Genomic DNA, 17,468 nt, shown 5'->3' with positions numbered 1-17,468 from the left:
GCTCTCCATTATTTTGTTTCCTGTAAATTCCCTAGTTATCTGATGAAAGCCTCAAGAACTGCAGCTGTTTTGCTTAGAACTAAAAGAATAAAATTGCTTGTACTGCCATAATAGCAACAAGTCAGAGTTTAGCTCCTTAAATCAATTAAGCTACATTCCCCTTGAGTTGTGACTAGATGCTTGAAATGTGCTTTTTAAAATATATATATATCTGATGATAGTAAAATATTTTATTTTCAGACAGCATTTTTTGCCATGCTGCTGCACAGCCTGTGTACTGTTAGATGCCCTAATTCCACCATGACAGAGGCCATGCATAATGCAAAGAGTGTAAGAGGAACATGAATGGTAACAGCAAAACTGAGCTATACAGTGAGATATAGAAAAACTGGGTTACTTCTAACTTGAAGCTTAAGACAAGCTGGCAAGAGGGCTTTCAAAATATGTAGTCAAGGGGTCTTTCAAAATATGTTATCATTTGTCCAATCCCATTAAAAGGGAGGGAACAGTCTAGTAAGACAGAGAAGCAGTTAAAGCATGATGAACAGTAGTGAAATGCGAAGCACTGAGGGGGAAGTGATGGAATATTCCAGAAGCCCTTTGGACTGACAGCACACTCTCTTCTCATTCTGCACCTTCAGGTCTCAACAAAATAGAAAACAATTAATTCTTCGTGTTATATGCCTTCTTTTTTTTTCATTTTCCTTTTTTTTTTTCCTTTTCTGATTTAGTTCAGACTTTAATTCAGCCCTCTTAACTCACCAAAGTTTCTGTAAGTTGGTAGCGGAGTCTTAGATATTGTAGTCATTTATTGCAAATAGGCCAGCTTCTGAAATGACCTGGAACACCTTGGGTGACCAGTTTCAGGGTTTTTTCTTTGTAAGGGCTCTTAACCTCGGAAATGCAGGGCAAAACAGTAAATTGCCAATGACTCTTTTGTACAAAAGCCAGTCAGCAACAGTGGCAGCTGCACAAAAGCTGGTAATGGCTTATTACAGAATTTGGAGAAAATGGTATTGCTTGAGAACTGTGTTGTTGTACAACAATAAGGGCAGACAGAAAACATTTAATAGGATTATTTTGTTTTCTTCAGTCACAGGCTTGAAAAACTTGGAAACATTTTGTGTGAAAATGTGTGTATTCATGAATGTGTTTTGGAGGATGTGATCACAAAATATTGTTAGGCAGCTTGGTACAAATCTGGGAGATAAGTTTCAATGCCTTGCCAGCCTTAAACTGGAGCCCTCTCAGTCTCTTTTCTCCAACCAGCTACATAGAAATGGGGATACAACCATTTCAATACCAAAGGTAGAAAGATATATCACGAGTAGTATTGCTCTCTTGTGTGTCCTCAGTTACAGAAATGTCATGTCTGAATTGTGATATCCTGATGAGTTTCCTTTAACTTTCCATTCCTTGTGAAGCTGAACTAAAAGTGTGTATGATACAGCATCCCTGTATGACAACAGGAGCACTGTTTTAGTAACATTCAGGGAAAACCCCTCCAACCACTTTGCCCATCTTTCTTTTTCTTGTTCCCTCGATATTGCATTCATTCCTAGTTCTCACTGCCTCAGACTACATGCTTACCCTTCAAACATATTTATTTTTTCCCTTGACTATACTCTCAAATGCTTTCCATTCTGCCTACTAAGAACTCTCTTGCTCTCAGTGACTGGGTAGTACCCAAACAAAATAGTATTTTTCACATTCTCAGAACTGATGTAGACAATACTTCAGTGAAACAGAAATCATCATAAGGGCACAGGAATTACAGCTGATCAGCATCGAATTCCAGGAGTGAGAATAGTCATAAAGTTTGCTTGGGTTTTTGTTTGGTCGGTTGGCTGGCTTGGTTTGGTTTGGTTTGTTTTTAATGTGTTTAGTATTGTCTGTCAGCCTTAACAGGGATCTTGGTAGTTCCACCACTGATTCAGTGATATTAAAGGCTGGTTGAAAAGACTTTGCAGCATTTTATGGTGTTTACGGGCAATATATACACAGTCTGGCAGGTGTACACAGGCGAGTATCCACAGTGGGGACTGAATGTTGATATGGATATTTCAGTTGATATGGATATTTCATAAGTCTTATAGATAATGTTTGTGGAAGTGGCCATCCAGACAAGAGTTTATTTTCTTGATTATTAACATTTAATTATTTTATTTAGAGTGCTTATAGAATTTGTTAAGACTCAAGGAGGTGGTGGGGCAAGTAGTGCGCCGTCCCACCTATGCAGAGCTCACCTTGTTCCTTCATGGCTTTCCCACCTTCTTTGAAGCCACACAACCATTTTCTGGTCTGCTACAACACTGGGGATATAGCACCTAGACCAGCAGGTTTCCAGCTGCAAGAGTCATAGATGTACCATAAGAGCAAAGGGTGAGTAGACACAGAAGGGACCAACCCATCTCATTTTCCCAACTTTTGTTTTCTCATCCTTCACTTCAAGTAAATGCCACTGGAATGATAATGGGAATAGGGCAATACAAGGCATGTAAGGGATTAAAAAGTTGTCTTGGAGGTCGTGTCTTTGAATGTAATTTGGAGAAGAGTATGAATTTAAGGGAGGTTTATATAACCATTTTGAACATATTTTTAAGTTAAATAATGAAGTAACAGTGGAAAACTGAATCGAATTATACAATCCTACTTTTTTTTAATACTTCACAACATTTTCTTTATTTTTCACTTAATTTCCAAGACTTTGATGCTTCAAACAAATTTATAGTATATTTATGCATAACATAAAATTATGCACTGTATGTTTTTAATTGAAAATGTATTGCTATATATATTTGTTCAGCAAAATATTAGCGATAGAACTTCCACTGAATAAAGTTCATAAAACACAGTCCAAATGGAACTACAGTTCTGCTTAAAATTTATTTTGAATCAATTTTTTCTTTATCAGTTATAAACTTATCAGTTTTCAGGGTGTGTAGAATCTTCATTGCCATGTGAATGACATCAGCTTTAAAGAAAATTAAGAAACTCTCTTCTGATCCCAGAATGGTTGAAACCTAAATGAAATAATGGAGGTACCTGTGATTCACAGTCCTATATATTCTTTAATCTGTTTAATAGCTCACAAAAAAACTGTGATTTTTTAAAAGTTTTGCTTTTCCCTTGCTGGATATATTTTGAAATATGGGGATGCACAATATTGGAATTTCATATCCCTCATAAAAACCTCTCCTGTCCTGCTCTTTTTATAGCAAGCAAATTCTCAATTTGTCTGTTAAATTCTTTTTTTTTTTTTTTAACTAGGGCTTTTGAACTAAGCACTTGAGCATTTGTACTAGTACAAAGAACAAAAGGCAGTGTTATCAAACCTCCATTTTATTGTTGAGGTATAACTAAATTTGAAAGTAATAAATGTAAATTAATATTAATGTATGAAAACTTCTATGAGGAGTTAAAAATCAGGTCTAAAAGAATTTGCTCGTAACATTCCCTCAGTTACCAGATACATTCTTAAAAGGAAGATTCAAGTTTCAAACATGTACACACATACATATTTCTCTGTTATGTGACATTCAATGCTGCAGAAATAGTTTAGAAATCAGTGTGCTTCAAAGCTAAAATTCTACTGTCATTTGATTTGGAAGGACAGAATAAAGTCAGAAAGGATTAAGGCATGAAGTACGTTAATATAAAACAGAGGGTGGTGTAGTAAGGCTAAATCCAATATACACACTGTGAAATTCTGACATCCAGAAGTGATTCAGTTCAAGAACATTTAGTGCCAACATTGTCCTTACCAGGCTTTCATTCTGCTCTGCAAATTGGTAGACAGCAATCGACATCAAAAAACCTATAGATAACTAAAAGAATAGTAACACTACTTACAATCTGTCCTCCTTTCTGCATTTTGTACAAAAGACAACTGATATTTGTCACTGAATTTACCTGGAGTGTAGCATTTCATAGAAATGTTGGTGAGAAAGGATATTGGAGAACATCTTGTCTGACCTTTCTCTCAAAGTGGGCCTATGCCTGGCATTAGGTCAGGTCAGGCAAGATTTTTTCTCCTGAAAACCTTCAAGGATGATGAACCTGCAACTTCTGTACATAGTGTGTTATAGATCTTCACTACTTTCCCAGCAGATATGGCAAACCTCCAAGACAAATGACCCAAGCCAGAATAGTCATTGCTCTTTGTAACACTGTAAAATACTCCTGAAAGTCGTTTTTTATGTCATTTTTCTAACCCTCTTTCAATTAGCTTATAATGAAATTGTCTTCTTTGAGAGAAAAAAAAAAGAAACAAAAACCAAAAAAAACAACACTAAAAAGAAGCCCATCTCTTTCAGTTCAAGTGCATGAAGACCAGTTGGGCAAAAGAGGGTTGCATACTGCACACACACAGAGTATACAGTTTACTTTTCTAATTGACTGGTTTTGGCTATATCTGATTTTAATAAATTGTGGCAACTGTGAATATTGTGCCCCTTTTTGCTGTCCCAACTTAGGCTGATGCATGATCACTGTAACACTTCCTCTGCATGTCACTTTGCACAGAAGACATGTAATATGAGCAAATTATCCCTGCAAACAGGATATGCACATCTTGAATTCCAAAGCAATTAATTATTGGTTAGGTCACAAAATAGATAGTTTGAACTTATTATTGCATTAACCATTAATATTAAAGGTGAGTCTTTGCTGTCCAAGCAACCATCAGATCGCTAGGAAGGGTCAGCTTCCATTTCTCCTTGAAATTGGCTTGTCCTCACTGTGGATAAGCTCCTTAAGCTTTGTAAGGATATTATACCTTTCCATGTGACTTTCCTCTTGAATCCTTGTGCAGTTAACTACTGCTATCTCACAAGTCTTAACTCTTTCTGCTGTCTTACCCTTCTTATTTGGGTATCTTTTATCTAGGTAACTTTGGCTTGGGTAGACAGTTACCTAGTTATGCTGTATCAAAGCCAGAAAATTCAAATGCAGTTGAACCTCTGTGAGGAGTTACACCACCAGTTACTCCTGTAAAAAAACAAATCTGCCCTTGCTTCCCCATGAAGGAGAAATGTTGTTTTAGATGCATGCATGGCTTTTAACATGTCGTGTCAGGCAGCCATCCACTGGTTTTACACAGAATAAGTCACCAAAATTCCTGCAGGCTTGGAGTGCAAACAGATTTCTCTGTTCTCACACCCATCCATTCCTCAGGCTCTTACTTCTACCTGCTTTCTTTAAGAGGTCAGTGAGCAAACAATAAAATCTAATACAGCTGAAAACAGCAGTACAGTGTGAAGCAAACACTAGAACAATCCCATATAATAGTGAAGATAATCTCACTTGCCTTAGGTCATACTCTAGTCTTCATTCCATGCCTTGCTTTCACCACACATAAGTGCTGTATGAAATACAGGGGTTAATGGGGACCATGTTGTGGCAGGGGATCTTTATTAAGCGAAAAAAAAAATGCAGCTGGCTTTTAAAACCATAAAGAAAAGTATACTGTCTGTCCTAGGGAGTCACTTTTTCCTTGAGAGCATAGCACAGTTCTTCATGAACTCTACTTTCTCCCTCTGCACAGAGCAAGGAAGCAAAGTAAATGAGCCAGAGAAACTCAGCCAGTTTGAGGAATTTTAAAAATTCTTTTTGAGATAAAGATTTTGGTGTCCGCAGTTTCATGTGTGCTAAGAAGCTTTACTAACAACTGAGTGCTGAAGCATGACCCACATGTCCCTTTTAGGTCATCAGAGTCAGAATGATCTCAACCCATTTACCTTTCAGGTTATGCCCCGGTCAAGTGAATACTTTGAAGTCATTTCAGCTGAGAAGGTTAAAGGTTGACATTTGCAGTTATGACTTGTGTGTGCCAGCTTTATACTTCTACCAGTATCATAAAGTCAGTTTCCAAGTTTTCACCATAAGCAATTGAACATGTTTCTAAAACTTTGGAAATAATTATTCTTAATATATTTTTACTCTCCCATTCCCCTGCCCCTTGGGTTTTGTTGTTTGTTTGTTTGGGGTTTTTTTGGTAGGTTGGTTGTTGGGGTTTTTTATGCTTTTAAACTGATTATAAAGATTTTCGATAAACAAATACTTAAAGATACTAAATGGTATTTTTTGCCTATTTTAGGGTGATGTATCTATTTTCAGCTAAAAAAAGTGCATATTATTTTCAGCATTTTTTCATATATCCATAGAAATTCAATTCTAATGAGACATTACAGTAAATAATATGCAATAGTTAGAAAACCATCTAATAAAACAAATAAAACCAAAATCTTTCTTCCAATGCTCTTTATCAATTATGTGTTCACATAAGGATAATTCAGTAGTGGTAAATGACAAATCAAATTTTATTGCAGGGTTTCAGTGGTGCATGTTAAACAGACTAGCACAGACACTGTCATATTCTATGTTATACTGTAGTTAATTCACTGACAACTCTTTCAGTAAGCTTTTTGTCTTATTTTTCTCTTAATTCAGGCAACATAAATTATTCACTCTTTATAGAAAGAATAAAAATCAATAAAAGAACAACAAATTGTGATATGTTTTTATGCATATTCATTCCTTTCTATGCCATAGAAAAGTTATTTACTTTTCAAAATACTTTTCAAAAAAGTATTTTTTAGGGCTGATACAAGGGTAATTCTGTAATTTCAGACCTGTGCAACATTTTCATATCTACATATATTTATTTCAGAAAATTTTTAACTGCCTTACATCAAGCACTAGCAAAGCTCTATTCATGTACACTACAATATATAATAAGAACTGATGACAAAGTGTAGTAAAATATAATAGATTAGGTTTGGCAAGAATTAGAAAATACTTAAACATAATAAAAATTACTTAGCAGGTTTTTATATATCCCTTGTCACTTGAGATAGAGAGAAGGTCAGAAAAGCCTTATAGTTGCCTCTCATCTATGTTTAAATTCACTAAAAAAAAAAAATCCTGAGTGCTGTCTGTAGCCCTAGCCCATCTCATTGAAGTGCATTTGTGCATTTGTGTGCATTTGCCTATGTGTGTGCATATAAACTAATGTAGAAACACCTTGACTTGGCTGACTTCTCCAGAAAGACAAATAAGTTTTGGAATACTGGATTAGGCATTTACTGGAAATGCTGTCTAGTCATTTATTCTTTCTGTAGATCTGGCAATTGTCTTACGAATTTTAACAGTTAAAAGAGGAAAGCCTGTAAGCTGGATTTCTCTGATGCTGAAGGTTGTGCTAAGAGATAAGAATATTTACCACTAGGTCACAAAATTTGAACATACATCATACTTGAAGTGACCTATGCCATGCTGATGGTGCTTTTCATTAGCCAGTCAGAAAGTAGATTCTTTCAATTCAGAAACTATACAGTTGAGCATATGCTTAAAGATTAAATGGACATGAGTCTAGCTGTACTTCATTTTAAAAGCTTGTCCTTCCAAGTTGGATTTTGAGGTACTGCGACACTGTGCTTTACATTAATAGTTGCTTGTGTTTTGAATGCCTCCCTGACATCCGATCCCATCAGATCTCGGAAGCTCAGCAGGGTCAGCCCCGGATTAGTACTTGGATGGGAGACCTCCTGGGAAATGCCGGGTGCTGTAGGTTCTAGTCCTGAGGACTTCACTGGCGCTGTCCAAGCTCGCTCGGCCGTGGCAGATGAACCTCAGGACTTAAACGGTGGGGCCAGTTCTGCGCACGCTGAGCCTCACCTAAAATCCACTGCGCAGGCTGGAAGGGCACACCCACGTGGGGACAGCCCTGCCCAAATCTTCGTTCGTGAAGATGAGCCACACACACTTGTGTTTGCAATTTCTCCTCCCCTCCACTCCCCCCTCCCCAATAAAAGACAGCTAAATTATTGAGGTTTTCCTCTCTCTGTCTTTTTTTCTTCACTTTCTTTTTATAATCTCCCAAGTATAGCACCAAAATCCTCTAAATACATGATGAGCTCTGTTGAAACATAATGACTAGTTTCTCTACATAAAAGAAAATGTATGTTCTTACTTATAATATTACCTGTTGCTTGTTCAGTGCAGCTGTTTATAATGAAATTGGCTTGGATACCTGACTGGGCTTTCACTCATAGCTAAGGACTATTAACAGACCAGGATAAGGAGGTTTATACTTAAAATAATCACGCAAATGCTCATGTTTTGCTACCTTCACAGAAACAAAGAAGCAATCTAGTAGACCAATACTGTCTGGATTTCCAAAATGGTTTAAAAGCCATGGAGTTTATGTTGCTAAGCTAATTTCATTCAATTCTTGTGTAACCTTTGCCACATCCTGTCAAATATTTTTGTGACTTGGAACCAGAATATAACCGGATTATGCTCCCTCTTCATAATGGACTACGTTAAAAAAATAATTTGAGTTATGTGTTAATAATAAACAAAGTTTACCTTACACATGTAAATGATAATTCAACCACCTACTTGCCATTCCAAAATAAGAGAGTATGACTGTATTAAGAACTCAGAAAATTTCTTAAGTGCACAAAAAGCCTCCAAACCAAACAAAGAAATAGCTGGAAAAAAATACCCTTGGCTGTACACCAATATGTGATGATGCTTTCTGCAGCATAACATGAACACTGATTAATCTGGTGTACCTATGCTGTTGATTAACACTCTTTTGTGAAGATTGCTGGCCCCAAATGACTTTCTGTAGTGGAGCAAGATTAATTCTTAGCAGACAGTATCGGGTCACATACAGTAAATGTGATGGTGATAAAGCACTGTAAGACAGAACAAAAGGACCATCTTTGTCATCAGTGTTGACAGCTCATCTATGTGCATTTTTGGCTGATCTGAAGTTAAACTAACCACATAGGTGACTGAATATTTTACTTTAGTGATATTTTTTTTTGTATTCTGAAACACTTACAGTGCCTGTTTTAGTGTGTTATTTTGGCTTTTTCTGTATTTTCATTTCATATTCATAAACTCAGAATGGCACTGTCCTTTAGCTTAGTCAGGGATAAGGATTAGTATTGATAGCTTCTGGAAACTGGCCATTTAAAGCTAGAGTTGGAAGAATTGTTTTAATCTTATATGTGTAACTTGTGTAGAGCTTAATTTTGAAATAGAGTTTGCTGAGAAAGCAAGCAAAGAAGTTCTCAAACCTCTTGGAGCCCTGAGCAAAATTCAGCAATGATTTATAAGAAAGTCTACTGTCACAGTTACAATTAATTAGTGGTACATTGAAGGCAGCTCCTTTAGTCTGGAGAAGTACTTACTGAAATATTGAAAAAAAAGTACAACAGATACCACCTGTGTCAATCACAGTATTATTATTTAGAATTGCTGAAAACCTGCCTTTCTTAAGACAATCCTAAAATGTAGAATTGTTCTGCTTTATTACTCAGTCTGTTGGGGTTTTTTTTTGGAGGGGGGAGGTGTGGGGGGAGGTTGGGTTGGGTTTTTTTTCCCTAAAAATTTAGATATGCAGTATTTGCCAATTATCCTGTGTAACTTTTGTCACTGACATGACTTTTCCTGACATATTTTTAAGGTGTGGCTTTGGAACTTTTGGAATTTTCAATTACATTTTTTCCTAACCCTATTGCAAAAGAGCAGAACCTGGGACTTCCAACATCAGCCAGTAGTCTTGCATTGTTTAATGCCATCCAAGGGCCCAGAATTAGGAGCTCTGGATTGTTACACATCTTGAATATTTCAGGTTCAATGCTACTTGCAGATGTACCCATAGAAGGCCACTTTTTATTTTTTACTGTTTAAAACTAGGTCAGGTCTGTAAAACAGAGATTGAAGTAGGAAACATGGTAAAACTCTACTAATCTAAGCTTGTTGGGGGAAGCAATTTTTTTCAAGGAAATTCAAGTTCAAGGAAATGAAATCTTCAATAGCAGGCAGTTTTAACTTAGCATTCACCTCGGCAGAAATTCTCAGGGATATAATGTTTACCTATGCACTCCACAGGGAGAATCCCTTTAATCAGATAATTTATACTTCCATTCTCAGCTCTGTGGCTTTCAGACCACTAGCAGTGGATTGTGACTGTGTTCAGCAGGTATGCTTGATTTCCAGGTATGTTTTACAGAAAATGTTTTCTGAGGTGGTGGAGAAATGCAAATTTCATTCTAAAATGTTCTGAAACATAACTCTTCTCTTAGAAATACTAATTTTAAATCCCAGAGATGATGTCTGATGTCCAGCACACAAGAATTCAAACACTGAAGTGGTAAATATCAAAATAATAGCCTTCTGGCAAAACAACAGAAGTAGAATTCCATTCTACAGTTTACTAAATTTCTAGATGTCACCATGAAAAAAATACAGACCTAGAAAGTGTAATTTGCATTTTATTACCGGCAAATAAAATGTGCCATTTATGAAGTAGCTGTGATACAACATTTTGTAGTTCATAAAATCTTACAAAGTAAATTGCATTGTCAGAAAATAGTAATTTAAAAAATATAAACATTACTGATGAGCAATATGAAAAGTATTTTGCAAAGACTAGAACAAAATTATCAGGGTATTACTTACATAAACAAAGGGTCTGACCCAAAACACACTCAAATCAATGGATGTCTTTCGATTAACTTTGTAAAGTTTTATGATCAGGCCTGTACTGTTAGAGGAATCAGTAATTTTTGCTTCCATGGTAGTTCAGAAAACAGTGTTATTAATGTACAGAATCTAGTTTTGCTCGATGATGAACTGTATTATACCTCAGACTGATGATTTCTGTTATACTTTTTAAATATTTTGTTGTTCTAGGAGAAGTTTCTGTATATAAAACCGTTAAATTTGTCTTTCTGGTTTTTCATATAGATGAAACAAAATAATAACTACAAAAAATTTCCTAATTGAAAATATGAATGATTTACATCACTATGAGCCGTGGATTTTAGCTCCATTTGTTTTCTTAATGCTATAAAGGGTATTAGGCCCTTAATAGGTCAAGATACACCAAAAAAAGGGTGTTCTTAGTGCTCAAGTTTTGCATTGGAGATATACACTTTTTCCAGTTCTGTAAGCATGAGTGCTATAAAGAAGGAACTAGGGCAATATTCAGGACATGATATCCAACCACAGGTTTGAATAAAGGCTGTCATAGTAGTGTATAATTTTAATATACATACTATTTCTCTGTACAGACAGAAAGCTTATATATACATCATATATGGAGGAGGGGGGGAAGAGGGGTGTTGCCAGAAAATACAACAAACAAAATCCCAAAGCCAGGTACCTTTTTTTGTCTTTCTTCTGGTGAGCAATCTTGTACCATTTTTGTCTATGCACTTAAATTTGTCTATGTTGATGGTGCTTCAGACTCACTTTAATTTTACCTTAGAAATTTTCTACTGGTTCCTGAGGTCTTGGTGTGTTGCCTTTATTTTAAACACAGAGTATTTGATTTAGGGATTAAGTTTTCCCGTGAGTACATATTCAGTAGAGTAGTTCTAGTAACAAAGTTCTTCTGTGCCCTTGTTGTATAAAGAAAAATTCAAGCATAAGAAAGAAGAAGGTGCTAGTTACCTGGGTTTCAGTTTACAACAAAGACTGAATGATTTTCTTGTACAGTTCACAGTTCAAGAGTTTACCTTAGTCCTCTGTTCTTTTGTCCACTGTATGGCACATTTTCTATACCACAAATTAAATACTACGATGCTAACATATACCAGCAATCTAGCAAAATAATATTTTTATCTTTTAGATTCAAACTGATAAAATAAACATATTTTTGCATTTTTACCTATATTCATCATACATGTAATGTAAGAAAATATATATGGAAGGCAGAAGATATACAAGTTGCTGCCTAAAGGAGACTTAAAGCAGGAATTTCTAACCCAGATGAGGACAACACAACTGAGAAATCTCAGCCAAAAGCCTGATTGCCTAAAGAAATTTTTTACTGCTAGAGAGTGGCATGGATTGCTTGGATAAAGGTCACATAGTTTCCTAACTTGAAAGTATTTCTTTAAGTACTTTACATACAGTCTTTGTTGTTTTCTTCAAACTGAAAAAAGACTTCATGATTTCATGACTGAAGACACTTTGCAAAATTGCTCAATAGAGTGTTAACAATTTAAAAAAAGTAGCGTACTGCTGTCAATAAAATTTGACTCAACATGTTTAGGTCATGGATAGGTAGCATAATTCAAAGACAATTGTCAGAAAGGAAGAAGGGTGAACATGAATCTGTTAATTTTAAAGAGGAAATCTGTCAATATTTTATACAGACAAAAATTCATACAGTAGTAATAGTACATAAGAACTGCTGTGTAGTTTTCAAGATTAGAATTGAGCAGATATAATTGAGATGAGCTAGGGTGGGGGAAAATTAAGAAACTTTTGCTTAAATTGTAAGGCATTCTGAAGGCTGGTGAAATGCTGTTGTCATTCTAAGTTGTGGTCATAACAAAAACTGAGATCCTGCTCAACCTTAAGAACACTGAACATCCCATAGGTAAAGTATTTTTGCTATTTGTCGGAGGAGACCCAGAGTTTATACAGTGGCAAAAATACTACAAGAGATGGATAGACGAGGACACCGAAGTCCAGGAACCCGGCTCCCCGAATATGGAAGCTCTGCGAGGACTCTAATGTTCACACCCTATATTGATGTTTCCCCAGTTTGAATGTTATACACCCCAATATGTTTACCCTAGTCACTTTCCCTCGGTAGTTCCTTATCCAAGTTCCCTCTTCCCACAAAACCCTCCGAGTCGCAGCCCCCTGTCCTGGCCCGACCCGGCCATGGGGGCGGTTGCCGGCGGGGCTGCCCACGAGGCGCCTCTGGAGCCTGGGCGGGGGTTGTCCCTGCCTCGAAGTGCTTGAAGCCCTATGGTAGACTTTCCCCGCCCATCTCATTCTCCCATTGGTCCTTTTGCCGCTCCTCCCCTCCCTCCTTCCCTTCGTTTGCATGTACCCAATGAACTGTGTTACTCCGCCCCGTCTCCGCCCCTCATCCCTGCCTACATCCGGGGAATTCCCATGCTCTCCTCAAAAGCCAGCGCGCGGCAATAAACTTGGCTTTTCCTCGTGGACTCCTGGCAAGTGCGGACTTGTTCCATTCGGGGCGGTCGCCGGGCCAGGGGCGGGAGGAGCCATCCCTCGCTTCTAAGGGGCCTGATCCTAGGGAGCCCTGCTTGTCGCTTTCCTAGCCTTGCTCCTGGAAGCGGAAACCTCTCCACCGTATCGGTGGGCTATTTTTAATCCACTGATAGCTATTTACTTAGAGAAGGTATTCTGTGGAGAGAAAATAATGAAGATTTTCCTTGTACTTGTCTAATTCTCTATGGAATTCCACCTGGTATATGTCATGGTTTAACCCCAGTCTGGCCATGAAGCATCACAGGGCTATTTGCTCACCCCTTCTGGTGGGATAGGGAAGAATATCTCAAGAGTGAAATGAGAAAACTCATAGGTTGAGATAAAGAAAAGTACAGAACAAGAAGAGTGAAATTATTTTTTCTTTATATTCAATACTATTTTGACTATTTCTGAATGCAGGAAAAAAAATCTGTGATAAATGATTTTTTTTTTAAATGAGAAGTTCTCTACCTCTATTTACTTTTGTATATTTTCTCTCTTCCATTGCAGTCTCTCTCACATGCTGCCAGAAGATTTCTCTCTGTAATGCATTTTGCTGATAAATGCACATACCTATTTTCATTCTTTCTTAAGGGTGATTTATATTCTTTGTCAGAGGTGTCAGTGTGTAAGACTAGACATTAACTCCTTTGATGTTTTGAGAACTAACTAAAACATTCCTTACTGAGCTCAGAATGTGAAGTGTGAAATGCCACCTCCTTTTAGCTATGATTCATATTCTTTTGTAATCTTGTATTTTACTCTCTGTGTAGAAATATTGGTTTATTATGTAGAAATGCAGAAAAATATATGCATATGACTCTAATAAAATAGGACCATGAATAGATCTTTTTCGCTGTAGCACCTCTTCATCATAGAAAGCCCTCTTGAATATGATTATAATAGGAATATAACCATTTCAGGAGCCAGATAACTTCTTGTGTTACATGTTGTTCTGAAAGAAATGCTTCAATTCTTCAGGGGAAATAGTATTCTAGAGAAAATTGAAACTCTTATACATTTCAGGTCATGACCACTAATAAATAAGCCTTCGTAGGTACCCAGAAATAAGATATTATCCTTCACCCTTTAGACAAAAACTTTCCAACACTATGGTTTTGATTATGTCTCTAAAAACATTAAATGAAATAAATAAAAAGACTTTTCATCTACCAGTATGCACAGAATTCAAAATACCAAACACAGGAGAAACTGAGTTTGACATTAGAAAAAGTTGAGTGTGACATCTGCAGCAGTTACATCTTGTGGAAGGATATGTGCGCTTGCAAAGACTGTACATCAGGTCCTGGTTGGAAGCTGGCATTTTCAAAGGTCATGAAGCTCCTTAGCACCATTCAATTACTTCACAAAGGGTACCACTGACAGTTTTAGCACTGTAGTTAAATTCGCTGAGTATTAGATGAGATAATCAAACTTTTGACAGGAATGATTGGATAATACCTGTATATTTAAAAAAATTAGCTCAAATATAATATCCATTTTACCCCCTCTCTTTATTTTCAAATGACAGAGGAAATACAAGAGAACCATTTAGTTGTCCTGTTGCTTGTGAAGGTGTCAACACTCTCAGTCCGAAAATTGTAGCAATATAGATAAGGCAAAAATGCTTGATTTAGCCCCTTTAGTTTTTGTTCTTTATTTTAACTTCTGAATGAGCCTTCTGAATCAGTAACATACTTTTCAAACTGTATTGACATAGACTTAGTGTTCAAACCAGGAAAGGACCAATGATGTTCTATTGTTTACAAACACACCTGCTTTGTTGTGGCTTGCCCTTCAAGCAGTGTAGATGAAATTGGAACCATAGAATCATTTAGACTGGAAAAGTCCTTTATGATTGAGTCCAACAGTTAATTCAGCACTGCCAAGCCCACTACTAAAACATGTCCTTAAGTGGCCCATCTAAACTACTTTTAAATACCCTGAGAGACAGTCACTCAATCACTTCCATGGGGAGCCTGTTCCAAGGCTTGACACCCCTTTTAGTGAAGAAATTTTATGTAATATCCAATCTAAACCTCCTCTAGTGCAACCTGAGGCTATATTCTCTTGTCCTATTGCTTTTCACTTGGGAAAAAGAGATCGACCCCCACCTCACTACAACCTCTTCTCAGATAGTTTTAGAGAGTGATAAGTTCCCCCTGGAACCTTCTTTTCTCAGCTAAACTGTCTCAGCTCCCTCAGCTAAGAGAGCATAAGACTTGTGCTCCAGGACTTTGCCAGCTCTAGTATTCTTCTTGGATATGCTCCAGCACATCAATGTCTGTCTTGTAGTAAGGGGGAAAAAACTGAATACAGGACTCAAGGTGTGGCCTCCCAGTGTCAAGAACTGAGGAATAATCTCTTCCTGAGTCCTTCTGGATATGCTAGGTCTGATAAAAGTCAGGATGCTGTTGGCCTTTTTGGACACCTGGGCACACAGCTGTCATTCAACTAGACCTGAAATCAGGTCCTTTTCCACTGGACAGATTTCCATCTGCTCTTGCCCCACCCTGCCTGGTGGTATTGTGACTGAAGTGGAGGACCTGGCGCTTCACCTTATTGAACCTCATAGAACTGGCCTTGGTGTATCAATCCAGCTTTTCCAGATCCCTCTACAGAGCCTTCCTGCCCTTCAGCATATCTTCACTCCTACCCAGCTTGGTGCCACCTGCAAACTGACTGAGGGTGCACTCAATCCCATCTCCCAGGTTATCAACAAAGATATTAAACAGAACTGACCCCAGTCCTGAGCCCTGGGGAACATGACTAGCGACTAGTCACCAACTGGATGTAGCACCATTCACCACCATTCTCTGGGACTGGTCACCCAGTCTACCTTTTATATTGAGTGAAGTTTACACCTGTTCAAGCCATGAGAAACTGGTTTCTCCAGGAGAATGCTGCAGGAAACAGTGTCAAAGGCTCTACTAAAGTCTAGGTAGTCAACATCTGCAGCCTTTCTCTCATCCACAAGGAGGTTACCTTGCAATAGAAGGAGATAAAGTTACTCAAGCAGCACCTGCCTTTGCTAAACCCCTCTTGGCTGAACCTGATCCCCTGGTTGTCCTGTGTGTGTCACATACTTGCACTCAAGTTGATCTGCTCCGTTACCTTCTCTGGCATTGAAGGCAGGGTGACAGGCTTGCAGTTCCTCACATCCTCCTTCTGACCCTTTTAGTAGATGTGCATGACATTTTCTAACTTCCAGTTCACTGGAATCTCACCAGTTAGCCAGGACTGCTGGTAAATAGTTGAAAATGTCCCACTGAGCACTTGCACCAGCTCCCTCAGTACTCTTATGTGGATCTCATCAAGCCCCCATAGACTTCTGTGTATCTAAGTGGTGTAGTAGGTCCCATCACATTACCAACACATCCTTCTCTGTTGGAAAAACATAGGTCTAATGTGGTGCATTCCTAATTGTCTCACTCACCAGATGTGTTAGGAGGGTATCTTCCACACACTCCAGGAACCTCCTAGACTGTTCCCTCCCTGCTGTGTTATGTTTCCAGTAGATGTTGAGAACAAGGGCTGGTGACCAAGAGCCTTCTTCCAGTTACTTATATTTCATCTGTTTCTTCATCCTGGCTGGGTGGTCTGTAACAGACTCCCACCATATCTGCCTTGCTGGCATTCCCCGTGATTCTTACCCATAAGCACTCGAACCAATCATCACCACCACTGGCTCTAGACAGTCAAAACACTCCCTAACATACAGGGCTACCATATTGCCTCTGCTTCTTTGCTGATCCCTTCTGAAGAATCTGTAGCCTTCTATTGCAGTGCTCCAGTTGTGAGAGTCATCCCACCATGTTTCCATGATGACTATTATGTCATAGTTTTTCCTGCTGTGCAATAGTTTCCAGCTCCTCCTGTTTGTTGTCCATGCTGCTTGCATTGGTGTAGAAGCCCTTCAGCTTGGCTATTGATCTTGGCACATTTTGGAGGGCACAAGCTGTAATTCTGGTGTGACCATTTTCAGGTACTTCTGTGGTTTCTAACACATCAATAAACCCTGCATCTTTGTTGCCAAATGGCTATCCATCCCCTGTCTCAACTGCGATGGAAGATTAAAGGACCTTGCTAACACACCATCCCTCAAACATTGGCATGCTGCCTGTCCCCAGGCTGATCTCTAGTGAGCCTGATTTTATCCCTTTCCCCCTTCAAATCTAGTTTAAAGCTTTCAATGTGCTCTGCTATTCCTGTGCAAAGATCATTTTTCCCCTTTAAGGAAATATCATCACCGTCCCAGGGAAACTCCTATAGAAACTGCTGTCCCACACCCTGACTGACACACCCTCCTGTATGTCTGCCCTGGTCCCTAACACTCCCAAGGGGCTTCTTTTATTGTGGAGTGTGTAACCCATCACTGTTCCAGTCCTTGCCTCAGTGTAGTCAGCCAGCCATTATTGCATGAACCGTGAGGC

This window comes from Pithys albifrons, chromosome 4, assembly GCF_047495875.1.
Source record: "Pithys albifrons albifrons isolate INPA30051 chromosome 4, PitAlb_v1, whole genome shotgun sequence".
NCBI lineage: Eukaryota > Metazoa > Chordata > Aves > Passeriformes > Thamnophilidae > Pithys > Pithys albifrons.
The sequence above is the reverse complement of the archived record's forward strand: the minus strand, read 5'-3'. Positions refer to the sequence as shown.